At 48.7% G+C, this 16,708-nt stretch overlaps 1 protein-coding gene across 5 annotated transcripts in view; it reads right to left on the bottom strand.

The window, feature by feature from the left end:
* cib2 (calcium and integrin binding family member 2) overlaps window positions 1-16,708 on the bottom strand; it is a 114,178-nt gene that overhangs the window by 14,122 nt on the left and 83,348 nt on the right. The gene's annotated exons all lie outside the window — the stretch shown is intronic.

Consider the following 16,708-nt stretch of genomic DNA (forward strand, 5'->3'; position numbering starts at 1 on the left):
GAAAGCACAAACTCCAGACAGTGGTGGAATTGAACCCAGACCACTGGTGCTGTATTGACATTATGGGAAGTGCTGCACTACTGTGCCACCCAAAGGCATGCAGTCAGTAGGTTAACTGACCAATGTAAATTGCCCCTAGTGTGTAGATAAATGGTAGAATCAGTGGGGAATTGGTACATATGTGGGAGAATAGAATGGGATTAGTGTAAGTGGTGGTGTGGGCTAAAAGGTCTGTTTCCGTGTTGAATGACTTGATATCTCAGAAATCTAAAAGGCTTCTGTAAGAGTACGAATGGTAAATGGGAGTGAAAAGAGAGGTGCTGTCAATTAAGGACTCAAAGGGGCATTCACGCACAAGAGCAGAAAGAACAAATGGAACAGAATCAGAAATGGAATCAGATTTATTATCACTGAGAAACGTCCCAAAATTTGTTGTTTTGGAGCAGCAGTACATAGCTAGAATCTTGTCCTCAATCATCCTCCCTCACCACCATTCAGTCCTTCCAGATGAGGCAACAATTCACCTGTGAGTCTGATAGTGCTCTTGGAACTACCTGCTCTACAATAGTGAATTACGGTGTACATTGGAGAACCGCTTTGTCAAGCACCTTTGCTCATCTGCAACAATCAGCACTTCCTGCTGACCAACCATCTTAATTCCTCTGTCCGTTCCCATTCTGAGCCGTTGGTCCAGGTTGAAGGAGGAACACCTCATTTTCCATATGGGTAGCTTCTACCCTGATAGCATGAACATCAATTTCTCTAACTTCTGGTAATTTCTTCCCTTTCCTCTTCTCTCATTTTCCATTCCCCAATTTGGCTCCCCTCTTACTCCTTCTCTTCTTCTCACCTGCCTCTAGTGCCCCTCCTCCTTCCCTTATTCCTATAGGCCACTCTCCTCTTCTATCAGATTCCTTCTTTTTCAGCTCTTTACCATTTCCACCTATCACTTCCCAGCTTATTGCATCATTCCCCTTCCCACCCACACACCTTTCCCCTCACATGGCTTCACCCATCACCTTCTAGCTTGTTCTCCTTCCCTTCCCCCACCTTCTTATTCTGGCTTCTTCTGGTGAAAGGTCTCAGCCCGAAATGTTGACTCTTTTTTCCATTCCTTAGATGCTGCCTGACCTGCCACATTCCTCTGGCATTTTGTAGGTGTTACTCTGGATTTCTAGTATCTTCAGAATCACTTGTATTTACGTAAAAATTACTATAGGTTATAATAAGAATAAATAAATTGTGCAAAATAAGCATAATAGTGTAGTGAGAACTTTGTATCAATTTTTATAAGGATGACATTTGTAAAAATAATGGATATGGTGAAACAATGAGGAGGAGGTGCTGGATAGGTCAGATGTGCTTAGAGTAGATGCCTTCTGAACTGGGGAGAATCTTCCAGCGAGAAGTGGGGAGACTCCGGTAAGACTTGCCATGATCTTTCAACCTGCCCTAGGTACAAGAAACAGAGAATGGACATAAATGTTTCTCAGACCATAAGCCATTTGGCCCATTGAGTCTGCTCCGCCACTTCATCATGGCACTCAGACCCAATCTCCTGCCTTCCCCCCATATCCCTTCATGCCCTGACCAATTAAGAATCTATCAACTTCTGCCTTAAATATACATAAAGACTTGGCCTCCACGTTTGCCTGTGGTAACAAATTCCACAGACTCACCACTCTTTGGCTATTAGGAATTACTCCTCATCTCTGTTCTAAAAGGATGGCCCTCTATTCTGAGGCTGTGTCCTCTTGTCTTAGACCCACCCCCCCACCATAGAAAACATCCTCTCTATCAAGGGCTTTCTCTATTCAATAGGTTTCAGTGATGTCACCCCTCATTCTTCTGAATTCCAGTGAATACAGGCTCAGAGCCATCAAATGCTCTTCCTATGACAAGCCATTCAATCCTGGATTCATTTTCGTGAACCTCCTTTGATCCCTCTCCAGTTTCAACACATCCTTTCTAAGATAAGGGGCCCAAAACAGCTCACAATATTCCATATGAGGCTTCACCAGTGCTTTATAAAGTCTCAACATTACAACTCTGCTTTTATATTCTTGCCCTCTTGAAAAGAATGCTAACATCGCATTTGATTCCTCACCACAGATTCAACCTGAAAATTAACCTTTAGGGAATCCTGCACAAGGACTCCCAAGTCCCTTTGCACCTCTGTTTTTTGTATGTTTTCTCCATTTAGAAAATATCAACCTTTCATTTATTTTACCAAGGTGCATGACCATATATTTCCTGACACTGTATTCCGTCTGCCACTTTTTTGTCCATTCTCATAATCTGTCTAAGGCCTTACCCTCTCTACTTTCTCAAAACTACCTGCCCCACCATCTATCTTCATATCGTCCACAAACTTTGGAAGAAAGCCATCAATTCCAACATCCAAATCATTGACATACAGCGTAAAAAGAATTGGTCCCAACACAGACCTCTGTGGAACACCACTAGTCACTGGCAGCCAACCAGAAAAGGCTCCCTTTATTCCCACTCTTTGCCTCCTACCAATCAACCTATGCTTTATCCATGCTAGAATCTTCCTTGTAATCTTTTCTTCTCTGGTTGGTGAGTAGTAATGAGTGGTGGATCACCAAAATCAGTGTTGGAACCTCATTGTTTGATCATTTCCAACTTACGCAAATTTTACGAATAGAACAATATCCAATAGGCTAGAAAATCTGCTTATCTGCACTACCAAAGTTTTACTGTATTATCTAAACAATGAGTGACTGCAGAGTTCTGAGGTGAAGGAGAATCTGACCATCCCTGGTGCATAGTTCTGTCACAACCACGGACTCTGCTGCAGTGTCTGCATCCCCACAGGCGGGCTGTGCATTAGGTTTGGCAATTGCATTGTGTGCATGCACGTTCCAGCTAATTACTGTTTCATTATGGTGGTATTTAACTCCCTTCTTTTCGTTGTAGTCTTGTCAAGCCATGACCAAAAGCACAGGAATGTTATATTCCCTGCTTACCCATGTCCTTGTCTGGGAAACAGGACTACCATTTCAACTGATGCTGGAAAGGAGCGGTATTCATTTAGCATTTAGTTATTGCTTCCAGCTGCAGTGTGGGCACTTAACTTTCAGTCTGAGAGTTTTAGTTAATGGCCCTGTTGGCCTAGTATTTATTGTTTTGTAGCGGTGTGCTACACGCAGCGCTAAAATTACGACACGGAGTCGGTAACTGCAGTTGCAGGAAAAACTTTATTCGAAATCCTCAGCCTCACTTTTAAGCCTCCCTCAACCTGCCCCCCATGGCGCAGAGGCTCCAAAACTCTGTGCTCGCAAACCCCTGTAGGCTATCTAATTGTGAGCCAGTTCGGATGTGCCAGGAAATGGGTCGCCACATAACCCCACCCCCAGAACCGGCGATACACCCCCCAATGTCCACAGTCTGGGCCAGAACCTGCTTGGGAGGTCAGCCTCTGCGCCGAGGTGCCGGAAACTCGGCCGGTTGTGCCAGGTCCACATGGGCCGGTTTGAGGCGGTCCACCGTGAAAACCTCCTCTTTCCCCCCAACATCCAGCATGACCCGTTGTTCCGGAGCACCATAAACGGCCCCTCGTATGGCCGCTGCAGCGGTGGCCGATGCCCTCCCCTTCGTACAAACACAAACTTACAGTTCTGCAGGTTTTTGGGTACGCAGGTCGGGTTCCGCCCGTGCTGTGAAGTGGGTATGGGGGCCAGGTTACCGAGCTTCTCGCGTAGTCTGCCCAGGACTGCTGCGGGATCTTCCTCTTGCCCCCGTGGGGCTGGTAGGAACTCCCTGGGGACAACCAGGGGCGTGCCGTATACCAACTCAGCCGACGAGGCGTGCAGGTCGTCCTTGGGCGCTGTGCGGATGCCGAGTAGGACCCAGGGAAGCTCGTCCGCCCAGTTGGCTCCTCGCAGGCGGGCCATGAGGGCAGACTTCAGGTGACGGTGGAAACGCTCCACTAGCCCGTTCGACAGTGGGTGGTAGGCAGTTGTGTGGTGCAGCTGAGTCCCCAAAAGGCTGGCCATAGCTGACCACAGGCTGGAGGTGAACTGGGCTCCTCTGTCAGAGGTAATGTGGGCCGGTACACCAAAGCGAGATATCCAGGTGGTGATCAGGGCTCGGGCACAAGATTCGGAGGTGGTGAGCGGGACCGCCTCTGGCCATCTTGTGAACCGGTCCACGATAGCCAGGAGGTGCCGCGCGGAGCGCGACACTGGCAGGGGGCCCACAATATCCACATGAATGTGGTCGAAACGCCGGTAGGCGGGATGGAACTGCTGCGGTGGGGCTTTGGTGTGCCGCTGCACCTTGGCCGTCTGGCAGTGCATGCACGTTTTGGCCCATTCACTGACCTGTTTGCGGAGTCCGTGCCAAACGAACCTGCTGGAAACCATCCGGACAGTTGTCCGGATGGAGGGATGCGCCAAGTTATGAATGGAGTTGAAAACGCGGCGCCGCCAGGCTGTCGGGACGACGGGACGGGGCTGGCCGGTGGCGACGTCACAGAGTAGGGTCCTCTCACCCGGGCCCACGGGGAGGTCCTGGAGCTGCAAACCGGAGACTGCGGTTTTGTAACTCAGAATTTCCTCATCCGCCTGCTGCGCCTCTGCCAGTGCCTCAAAGTCTGCCCCTTGGGAAAGGGCATGAACGGTAGGGCGAGAGAGCGCATCCGCCACGACATTGTCCTTACCCGAGACGTGCCGGACATCCGTCGTGTATTCAGAGATGTAGGACAGGTGGCGTTGCTGGCGGGACAACCAGGGGTTTGCTTTCGTAAACGCAAAGGTAAGCGGTTTGTGGTCCGTGAACGCGGTGAAGGGCCGACCTTCTAGGAAGTACCTGAAATGCCGGATTGCCAGGTAGAGGGCCAACAGTTCCTGGTCGAAAGCACTGTATTTGAGCTCGGGTGGTTGCAGGTGTTTGCTGAAAAACGCCAGGGGTTGCCAGCGACCTGCTCCAGCACCCCACCGACTGCCGTGTTAGATGCATCCACTGTGAGGGCGGTAGGGGCGTCCATTCTGGGATGTACTAGCATTGCGGCGTTCGCCAAAGCTTCCTTCGTTTGAACGAAAGCGGCGGCGGACTCCTCGTCCCAGGTAATGTCCTTGCTCGGACCTGACATCAGGGCGAACAGGGGGCGCATGATCCGGGCAGCTGAAGGGAGGAAGCAGTGGTAGAAATTGACCATACCTACGAATTCCTGAAGGCCTTTGATCAGGGGAAGTGGCAGACCGCATCTACCTTAGCGGGCAGAGGGGTTGCCCCGTCTTTAGTAATCCTGTGGCCCAGGAAGTCAATGGTATCGAGTCCGAACTGGCATTTGGCGGGGTTGATTGTAAGACCGTACTCACTCAGTCGGGCGCAGAGTTGACGGAGGTGGGACAGATGCTCCTGACGACTGCTGCTGGCTATGAGGATGTCATCCAAATAGATGAACGCAAAGTCCAGGTCCCGTCCCACCGTGTCCATTAACCGCTGGAACGTCTGTGTGGCATTCTTCAGGCCGAACGGCATGCGGAGGAACTCGAAAAGTCCAAACGGGGTGATGAGAGCTGTTTTGGGTACGTCGTCAGGATGCATCGGGATTTGATGGTACCCTCGGACGAGGTCTACCTTGGAGAAGATCCGTGCGCCGTGCAGGTTTGCTGCAAAGTCCTGAATGTGCGGCACAGGGTAGCGGTCCGGTGTGGTAGCCTCATTCAGCCTGCAGTAGTCGCCGCACGGTCCCCAGCCTCCCGTCGCTTTGGGCACCATGTGCAGGGGGGAGGCCCATGGGCTGTCGGACCGCCGGATGATCCCCAATTCCTCCATCCTCTGGAACTCCTCCTTCGCCAGTCGGAGCTTGTCTGGGGGAAGCCACCGAGCGCAGGCGTGGAGGGGTGGTCCCTGGGTCAGGATGTGGTGCTGTACGCTGTGTCGGGGCATGGCCGCTGTGAACTGCGGTGCCAGAACCGATGGGAAATCCGCCAGGACCCTGGTGAAGTCGTTGTCGGACAGCGTGATGGAGCCGAGGTGAGGGGCTGGCAACTGGGCTGCACCCAGGGAGAACATCTGAAAGGTCTCGGCGTGTACCAATCTCTTCCTGGGCAGGTCGACCAGTAGGCTGTGAGCCCGCAAAAAATCCGCACCCAGAAGCGGTTGGGCTACGGCGGCCAGTGTAAAGTCCCACGTGAACTGGCTGGAGCCGAACTGTAGCTGCACCTGACGGGTGCCATAGGTCCTTACTGTGCTGCCGTTCATGGCCCTCGGGGGGGATCCGGTGCCCTGCTGCGGGTGTCGTAACTCGTCGGAGGTAAAACGCTGATCTCGGCACCAGTATCGACCAAAAACCGGCGTCCCGACCTTCTATCCCACACATACAGGAGGCTATACCGATGGCCAGCTGCCGTAGCCATCAGCGGCGGCTGGCCCTGGCGTTTCCCGGGAACTTGCAGGGTGGGCGACAACGGAGGGCTTCTGTGCCCCACTGCTGGTGGTAGAAGCACCAGTGTTCCTTGGGCCGGGGGTTGGCGGGCTCTGCGGCCGGGCCTGGACTGGTTTGCTGCTGGGAGCGTGGCTGGGAGATCTGTGCGATGGACGCCCTGCTCACCTTTTTGGCATTCCACAGCAAGTCCGCCCGGGCTGCCACCTTCCGGGGGTCATTGAAATCCGCGTCGGACAGCAGCAGGCGTATGTCCTCGGGCAGCTGCTCCAGGAATGCCTGCTCAAACATGAGGCAGGGTGTGTGTCCGTCGGCTAGAGACAACATCTCATTCCTTAAAGCCGATGGAGGTCTGTCGCCCAAGCCATCCAAGTGCAGTAAACGGGCAGCCCGCTCGCGCCGTGAGAGTCCGAAAGTCCTGAGGAGCAGGGCTTTGAATTCCTTGTACTTGCCGTCTGCCGGGGGCGACTGTACGAACTCCGCGACCTGGGCCACTGTGTCCTGGTCGAGGGTGCTCACCATGTAGTAGTAGCGGGTATCTTCTGAGGTGATCTGGCGAACGTGGAATTGGGCTTCGGCTTGCTGGAACCATAGGTTGGGTCACTGTGTCCAGAAACCCGGCAGTTTCAACGAAACAGCATGAACAGTCGGTCATTTCTGGTCCAAAAATCGTTTGGACCGTCGGGGTCACCAATTGTAGCGGTGTGCTACACGCAGCGCTAAAATTACGACACGGAGTCGGTAACTGCAGTCGCAGGAAAAACTTTATTCGAAATCCTCAGCCTCACTTTTAAGCCTCCCTCAACCTGCCCCCCGTGGCGCAGAGGCTCCAAAGCTCTGTGCTCGCAAACCCCCATAGGCTATCTAATTGTGAGCCGGTTCGGATGTGCCAGGAAATGCGTCGCCACAGTTTTCCTTTTTCTTTAAATTCTACAAAAGTTCTCATCAAAGTCACTTCAGTATCCCTCTCTCTTTCTCTCTGCACTTGGGCCATATCCAAATGTTCTGACAGTAAGCTTTGACAACTGAAAATGGACCCACCAGAGAGAGAACAGCTAACCTTGGCCTTGAGATACATTGGTCAGGTAGGGGGGAAGTTACATGTGATTGAATCTGTTTTGGGAGAAGTGACCAAAGCAATGTGACAGATAATCTTGTTTTGACAAGCCCAGTTTCAGCTGGAGAAACAGATATTATCCTTGCAGCAACAGTTCAGCAATCAGAATCAGGTGACAGCCATTTCCACTCTCACAGCCACAGTCCATGTACTTACAGTGACAGCCAGTGTCAGCTGATGGCCATTAGCATTCTTGCAAACAGAATTCAGCAGCTGTTGGCCAGGTCAATCCCTCTCCCAGCATCTCACAGATCCTTCTTTTCTACTGCCCCAGAGACCTCGGCCACTAATAACCTGACTCCCACATTTGGACCAGAACTGACTCCCATGTCCGTACTGGAACCGAGTATTCTCCCACCAGGCAGGTACTCTGCTGACCCGATGTTTACAGGAATTTAATTACCCAGTGTGGGTAATTTTCCAAGCCCGTCCTAGTCAGTTTGGTGATGACGCCCGTAAACTGTTGTACATGGTAAACCTCTTGGATGGATCTTCACTCAGCCTGTTCAACACTCTACAGGAGCAAGTTTTCCCCACAGCCCAATCATTTCAATATTTTATTGCTGAGTTAAGGAGAGTTTTTGACCTTCCTGTACTGGGTCAGGAGGCTACCCACCAACTCCTGGACCTGTGCTAAGGTAGATGGACAGTGAGGACCTACGCAGTTAAATTCCACACGCTTTCAGTGGAGACGGGAGGGAATGAAAGAGCCCTCATTACTGCCTTCCAGAGCAGACTAAACACCAGGGTCCAACACAAGATCACTGTCTGTGACAAGCAGGACAGTCTGGATGACCTGGTTAATTTGGCTATTTGAGTTGATGATTGCGTAACTGATTGCCACTGGAAAAGAATGTCTCAAACCTCCTACTCTGCAAATCACCATTTGACTTCACCCTCTCCCTCATCACCCAACATCCCGTCCACAAAGGAACTATGCAAGTGGGCACATGCACCTGTAACACCCTGGGAATGGTTTCACTGCAAATTTAATGGACTTCCTGTAGAAGCACTGTTTGGGTTATGGTTAGAGATAATGGGTTCTTTGGAATGTGAGCCGTCCAATAACGGGATGGTGTTTTCATGATGTGTGCCTGACACCAGGGTGATCTGGGTCTTTTGTTCGGGGGGAGATGAAGAGAGAAGATACTAGAGAGAAGTGGTCATAGGGCTCGACCTGGAGTGGAGCCATGATCCCACGAAGGCCAGGGAGATTGAAGGAGGATTGGTAAAAGGGAAACCGTGAGCTCCAACTTGTGCACGTTAGACTGTTTCATTACAATGGCCCCTTTTCTTTTTTTGCTTTTTTCTTCACTAACCCTGTAGTCAAGTTAAGGATTATAAAGCTAAATCATTTAATTGAATGTTGTGTACTGTCTGTTATTTCGTGGTTCTGATTTTAACGGGTAACAAACCATGCACCATCCACACAAACGGGGTGGACTCGCATCTCAATCTCACCCGTTTGGCAAGGCCAGAAATTGTCTTCCCTAGACTTACACAGCTGACAGTGAAGATGTGAAGAGGGTTTAGGGGTAAGTGCGGAGGGGCTGGGGTAAGTGTAGTGAAGGGAGCAAGTGGCTGGGATCAGAGTATGTACTAGGGAGATTCAGAGTAGGGGAATTCAGAGTAGAGAGAACAGGGAACTAGAACAGAATACGGTCAGCATGTGGCAACCACAAAGAAGGGGAACCTAGTTTACTGCAAGACAATGTGTCTGGCGAAGCTTCTGAGCTATATGCCTATTTCGAGTGTTTTTCTTGCGTCCATACCGATTCTAAGTATTTCACTTGCGTCTATACTTATTCCGAGTATTTCGCGTGTTTAGTTATGCAATCGCTAATCAATCAATGAATTTGAATCAGTACCCATACTTGCGAATGTAGTGCCCCACTTTTGGGTATAAGTATGACCTCGGTGAACCGACAAATTTGGAGTTGGCTACCTTACACATGAAGTGTGTGTGGCTGCAAGCTCTCCTCTGAATAAAAACCGACTTCAGAGAATAACTCGTGTCTCTGGTGTTTGTCCTCAACTGAGCAGGTTAACCTGAGAACCTGAGCGTTACACACCTATCTCAGAAGAAATGAGATCAGATTCTCGACTCTACTGTGATGATACAAAACATTTATGGGGTGTCAAGTCCCAGGCGTCCAGTAAAAAGGGATAACCTCAAAAGATCACGTGTTGTTTTTGGGATATATACTTACCCCTTCCAGTCTTCAAGTGGATCTGAGTAAAGTTCAGGTGGTCATGGAGTGACCCAAAACATCTATGGTCAAATAGATCTAGCACTTCTATCGTGGTTTCATCTGAAATGTCAGCTTTATCGTGGCCCCCTTAAATGCACTCACCAAGAAGACCTCTGCAAGATTCCACTGGATGAACCAAGCAGACCAACCATTTTCAGAGTTAAAGCAATGCTTCAACACTGCCTAGTGCTGCAACACCCAAACCTATCTTGGTCATGCATTGACAAGGTAGATGCATCAACTGTCGGCATTGGAGCTGTACTCTTTCAGCGCTCTACTGCGGTTAGTTGGCTGCACCTCAGTGCCTTTCTTTCCCATTGCTTGTCTCCGGCCAAAAGTAACTACAATGTCAGAAACAGGGAACTTCTGGCTGTCGAGGAAGCCCTGGAAGAATGGCGACACTGGATGGAGGGGGCAGAGCATCCTTTTTGTTTTGGTTTGGACCTCTCCTACATTTGGACACTAAGTGATTCGACTCCCGTCAAGCCTGTTAGGCTTTCTTCTTCATCTCGCTTAATTTCATCTTCACCTATTGTCCCAGCACCAAGAACACCAAGGTCAACACTCTCTTCAGCAGTTTAACAGGTCTGAGAGGAATGCCAATCCAGAACCCATCCTTCCTCACGTGTGCATTGCTGCTCTGCTGATCTGGGGAATAGAGGTGGAGGTGAGGGACACACAACAGTCGAATCCAGTCCCAGGTGGGAGACTTCCCAACTGGCTGATTGTCCCTGCTACAGTGCACTCCAAAGCATTGGAATGGAGCCATTCCTCCTGTCTGGTTGGCCATCTGGGAATTCAATGGACCTGGGAGGTTATCAAGAGCTGACTTTGGTGGCCATCTATGTCCCAGGACATCCACGACTTTGTCTCTGCCTGTCATGTTTGTGCTCAGAACAAGACATCAGACCAGCACCTGGTGCGCTGCTATATCCACTACCTACACCCCACCACCCCTGGTCCCACCTCGCAGTGGATTTCATTATTGGGCTACCCCTGTCTAATGGAAACACTACCACTCTAGTCATTGTGGATTGCTTCTTCAAGGTTGCCCATTTTATTGCTCTCCCTCAGCTCCCATCAGCTTGTGAGACTGTCACCATCATGGTTCAACATGTGTTCAGGCTGCATGGCTTCCCTCAGGACATAGTTTCTGATCGAAGACCACAGTTCACATTCTGTTTTCAGAAAGCTTTCTGTTCTCTTGTAGGAGCCAATTATCTGGATTTCACCACCAATCTAATGGCCAGACTGAAAGAGTGAACCAAGAGTTGCAGATAACTCTATGCTGCCTTGCCTCTTTCAACCCCACGTTTGGTTTGGGAAGAGATTTCCCACAATAATCTCCAGTCGTCCTCCACAGGTATGTCCCCCTTTGAATGCCAGAGGAACTCCAGCCACTGTTCTTCCCTGACCAGGAGATTTATGTGGGAGTTCCAGCTGCTGGACAGCTGATCCCATGCTACAGGCGCACCTGGAGACGAGCCAGGGATTCTCTGATGCATGCTCAGAACAACACGCTCAACAGGATGATCAGCTCTGCTGACAGGTGAAGGCTGTCAAGCCAGGACAGAAGGTCTGGCTAACATCAAGAGGCCTTCCTCTGAAAGTCAAAAGCTACATGGGACCACTTGTAGTGGAAAAGGCTATAAAAAGTCTTGTATAGATTGCGCCTACCATCATTGATGAAGATCTATCCAGTGTTTCATGTTTCCTGGCTCAAGCCGGTTACTACCTCCCCACTGGCTCGTCACCCAGCTCCCCTTCCTCCTCACTAGGCGGAAGGTTCACTGGTCTATATTGTGCAGCACCTCCTGGCATCTTGCCAGGGCAAGATCCAATACTTCATGGATTGGGAAGGTTATGGTCCAGGGGAGCGTTCATGGATCCCGTTGGATGACATCCTGGACAAATCTCTCATCTGGGAGTTCCTGTGGGTACAGTCTGTGGCACTTCAGGAGCTGCGCCTAGGAAGGGGGGGTCCTGTAACAACTACAGACTCTGCTGCAGTGTCTGCATCCCCACAGGTGGGCTGTGCATTAGGTTTGGCAATTGCATTGTGTGCATGCACGTTCCAGCTAATTACTGTTTCATTATGGTGGTATTTAACTCACTTCTTTTCGTTATAGCCTTGTCAAGACTTGACCAAAAGCACAGCAATTCCAGGGGCCAAAGCATCTGCTTCCTATTTCATCTGAGTGATGACACCTCAGTCGAGATTGTGTACTCAACTCTTTGGATTTGATTTAAACCCAGACATCCAAACCAAGAAATTCACCAACTGAGTCACGGCTGAGAAGTAATGCTATGCGTTATTAAGGAACTTTAAAAGACAGTTACAGAATTAAGTGGATAGGAACAGTTTGGAGGAATATGGGCCAAGTACAGACACATGGGACTAGCTCAGGCAGGCAACTTAGATGAGTTGGGCTGAAAGGCAGCTATGCTTCTACCTTCTTCCCATTGTTATAGATGAATGTTAATGGCCATCTCATTACGTAAATAATCAGCTTCAATAAATATAATGTTAATAAGAATTCTCAGACTCAAAATCACTGTAGAATAATTTAAAATTGGATAGACAGAAAGAATTAAACAGAGTTATTAATTATTCTCTTGATTTGAAATGGTCACAGGAGTCAGGACTCACTTTGCTAGATAACCCTGTGAGTTTATGTTTAATTCCAGTGTAATGTGTGAAACTACATAGCCATGCATCACTGAGTTTATATCCTGTGCCAAGACCTCCGAAATCTGATTCACGTGTGCTATTTAGTTTCAGAGTTTCTCACAAAATATAAACCAATCACTTAGCCTAATGCTGGGAGAGTTGAGAAATGTCCCTGATGACAACACAATCCTACAATTTCACATCATTTTTCATCAATCAAGCCCAGCGGTGCAAGCTGAGGGAAGAAATAACAAGCTAGGTGGCTCCTTGATAGATTTGATCATGTTCCAAGTGGGATGCTTCAAGGTTCTAAATGCTGGTTATGAAACCTCACCCAGTTTTTAACCTCAGCTCCCAGGGAAGCAACAAATAGCCCAGTAAGGAGGCATTGCTTTAACCTGTTTTCATTCAATGGCAAGGTAACTAATTACTTCCCATTCTTAATCAACAGTGGTGGCAAGTCTAGCCTATGTAGTTAAGGTGGTCAACTATGTTGCCTAACTAGAACTGTGGGATGCCAGACCTTGAGAGGTGGGTAAGTTTTGAACAGGTTAATGACTACTATACAGGAGTGATTCACTGACAGAGTAAAAGCCCCCTGCCCCCACTGTACACTTACTGGAGAGTTGTATAAATAATGCAGTAATAAAATGCAGACTCAAAGTCCTACCCCCCCCCACCCCCGTATACACTCATTGGAGAGCTGTAACAAAATGCAGAACCCAGCTGTTACATATTTAACAGTACTGTAGTTGCAAGTAATTGAATGTTTAACAGATTAGGATATAGAGACGTGAGAAGCAAGTACTGCACTGAGAAAGACCCCGTTGACTCTTTAGAAAAAAGATTTACATGGAACAGCTGGAATTGCCATATGGGCCTTTAAAAAAAACAGGATACATGCCAGAGACAGGGGCCTGCTGCACTGGGCTGGATTAGGAGGACATTGTCATTAATTCTGTTTTAGAGATTCAAGGCAAAGTGATCAGTTTCTATAGGTGGATTACCCACCTAGCCTGATTAACATGCCTGATTTTTCAAATTCTTATTTATGTATGTAAACATTGGTCCTTTTGGGTTTATAAAATCATACAATACTCAAAAGGCAGCCACTCAGCCCATCAGTAAATCAGCCCTGTAACTAAATCTTCGTTCCTTCTCCAATCTGTTCCCCTTCAGGTATCTAAATCCCCTTCCAAAATTACAATCGATCTCATCTTACCAACCTGTAGAGGACATCATTCCTGATCAGCACTCTCCTGCCAGTGAATCTGGTTGTCTTTTGTAAAATCCTTTTTAACTTGAAAACTATATCAAATCTTTCCACAGCTTTGTCATTTACAAGAGCGATCCTTATGCCTTGTTTACCTGGTAAGGCCTCTGCACTCTCTCCACTGCCTTAATATCATTCTTTAAGTGTTATTCCTGAATTGAGTACATGGTTCTGTTGGGGTTTAACATTGTTTCCTTGCCTTTATATTCCATTCACAAGCAAGAGAAAATCTGCTGATGCTGGAAATCCGAGCTTTATATTCTGTGGCTGCTGCATAAAGCCACAGATCCAGTGGGTCTTCTAAAATGCTTCTGTCACCCTCAGGAGCTGAGTATGTAAACCCATTGGCTTTCCTGTCCCCAGCCCCACTTTAATAATCAACGTGTTTGGTTTAGATTCTTCCTAGCAAGTTAATAACTTCACATTTTTCTAAGATTATTTGCATCTGTAATTTGTCTGCTGTTCCAATGGTCTGACTGTTGAAAACTCATTGAAAATGCAGTGTACAATCTGCAAACTTGAAACCATATTCTGCAAATTTAAGCACAGGTTATTAACTTTTATCAAAAAGTGCGGTTTAGATCTCATTCTATGATTCTTGCAGAATACCATAAATACATTAAATACACCCCTTTCATTAACACTTCCTTATTAAATAGTGAAGTTGGATAAGAATACTCTTCTTTACCGTGGCAGAGCACCTATATATTTAATGGTTGTGGTTAGAAGTTCCTATTATGCCAATAAGACCCAATGACACTGAGATCACAAACCTCAGAAAGAGAAGAAGAGGAGTTGGCACAGAGGATGTTATCACCCAGGTTTCCCACACCCACATTCTGAAAACCCAACCACTCTAGAACCTCTGACTCTGCACAAACTATAGGTCCAACTTCCTGTCATCTCTTGTTTGGCCATGAGGTTATAGGTATGCTGTGAGTATACTGTACTAAATATTCTGGGTGTGATGCAGATGTACCAGATATTCAGGGTGTGCAGTTGGTATCCCTGATGTTCCAGGTGTGCTGTCAGTATCCCTGCTGTTCCGGGTGTGCTGTCAGTATCCCTGATGTTCCGGGTGTGCTGTTGGTATCTCTGATGTTCCGGGTGTACAGTTGGTATCCCTGATGTTCTGGGTGTGCTATCTGTATCCCTGATGTTTTGGGTGTGCTGTCGATATCCCTGATGTTCCGGGTGTGCTGTCAGTATCCCTGATGTTCCAGGTGCGCTGTTGTTATCCCTGATGTTCCGGGTGTGCTGTCAGTATCCCTGATGTTCCGGGTGTGCTGTCAGTATCCCTGATGTTCCGGGTGTGCTGTCAGTATCTCTGATGTTCCGGGTGTGTTGTTGGTATCCATGATGTTCCGGGTGTGCTGTTGGTATCCCTGATGTTCTGCGACTGCAGTTGGTATCCCTGATGTTCTGGGTGTGCAGTTGGTATCCCTGATGTTCCGGGTGTACAGTTGGTATCCCTGATGTTCTGGGTGTGCTATCTGTATCCCTGATGTTTTGGGTGTGCTGTCGATATCCCTGATGTTCCGGGTGTGCTGTCAGTATCCCTGATGTTCCAGGTGCGCTGTTGTTATCCCTGATGTTCCGGGTGTGCTGTCAGTATCCCTGATGTTCCGGGTGTGCTGTAGGTATCCCTGATGTTCCGGGTGTGCTGTCGGTATCCCTGATGTTCCGGGTGTGCTGTCGGTATCCCTGATGTTCCGGGTGTGCAGTCGGTATCCCTGATGTTCCGGGTGTGCAGTCGGTATCCCTGATGTTCTGGGTGTGCAGTCGGTATCCCTGATGTTCCGGGTGTGCAGTTGGTATCCCTGATGTTCCGGGTGTGCTGTCGGTATCCCTGATGTTCCGGGTGTGCTGTTGGTATCCCTGATGTTCCGGGTGTGCTGTAGGTATCCCTGATGTTCCGGGTGTGCTGTTGGTATCCCTGATGTTCCGGGTGTGCTGTTGGTATCCCTGATGTTCCGGGTGTGCTGTAGGTATCCCTGATGTTCCGGGTGTGCTGTCGGTATCCCTGATGTTCCGGGTGTGCTGTCGGTATCCCTGATGTTCCAGGTGTGCAGTTGGTATCCCTGATGTTCCGGGTGTGCTGTTGGTATCCCTGATGTTCCGGGTGTGCTGTAGGTATCCCTGATGTTCCGGGTGTGCAGTTGGTGTCCCTGATGCTCCGGTTGTGTTGTTGGTATCCCTGATGTTCTGGGTGTGCTTTTGGTATCCCTGATGTTCAAGGTGTGCAGTTGGTATCTCTGATGTTCTGGGTGTGCTGTTGGTATCCCTGATGTTCTGGGTGTGCTGTCAGTATCCCTGATGTTCTGGGTGTGTTGTTGGTATCCCTGATGTTCTGGGTGTGCTGTCAGTATCCCTGATGTTCCGGGTGTGTTGTTGGTATCTCTGATGTTCTGGGTGTGCTGTCAGTATCCCTGATGTTCCGGGTGTGTTGTTGGTATCCCTGATGTTCTGGGTGTGCAGTTATAGGTGTGCAGCTGATTGATCACATCTTCTGCTAGATAATTACCGGAGAGTTGAACCTGCTCTAGATGTCATAGAAACGCACTGTTAGCATGGCTACCTCGTAGCACTAGGAACCTGGGCTTGATCCAGATCTGGGGGGTGACAATGTGGAGTTTGCACATTCTGTCTTTGACCATGTAGGCATCTGCAGAACCTTTGATTTCATACCACATCCCTGCAAATTACTCCTTGGTTTAGGTTAGTGACAAGGAATCAAAGATAAGCTGTCAAGACGTATGTGAGAGAGCAAATTGCAGGGATTCAGGGATTCAGGGAGGGAGGGGGAGTGAGATTATGGGATTGATCTATTGAAGCCTGTATGGACCTGATGAGCTGCATGGCTTCCTTCTGTAATTAAGATGCGATCCACCAAAGAAGGCCTTTGCAAGAAATTAGTGGTAAATGTGGAAAGTAAGGCGTGGAATAAAACATAAATTTTACGGAAGAGGTGACTATTATA

Source organism: Hypanus sabinus, chromosome 21, assembly GCF_030144855.1.
Source record: "Hypanus sabinus isolate sHypSab1 chromosome 21, sHypSab1.hap1, whole genome shotgun sequence".
Taxonomy (NCBI): Eukaryota; Metazoa; Chordata; class Chondrichthyes; order Myliobatiformes; family Dasyatidae; genus Hypanus; species Hypanus sabinus.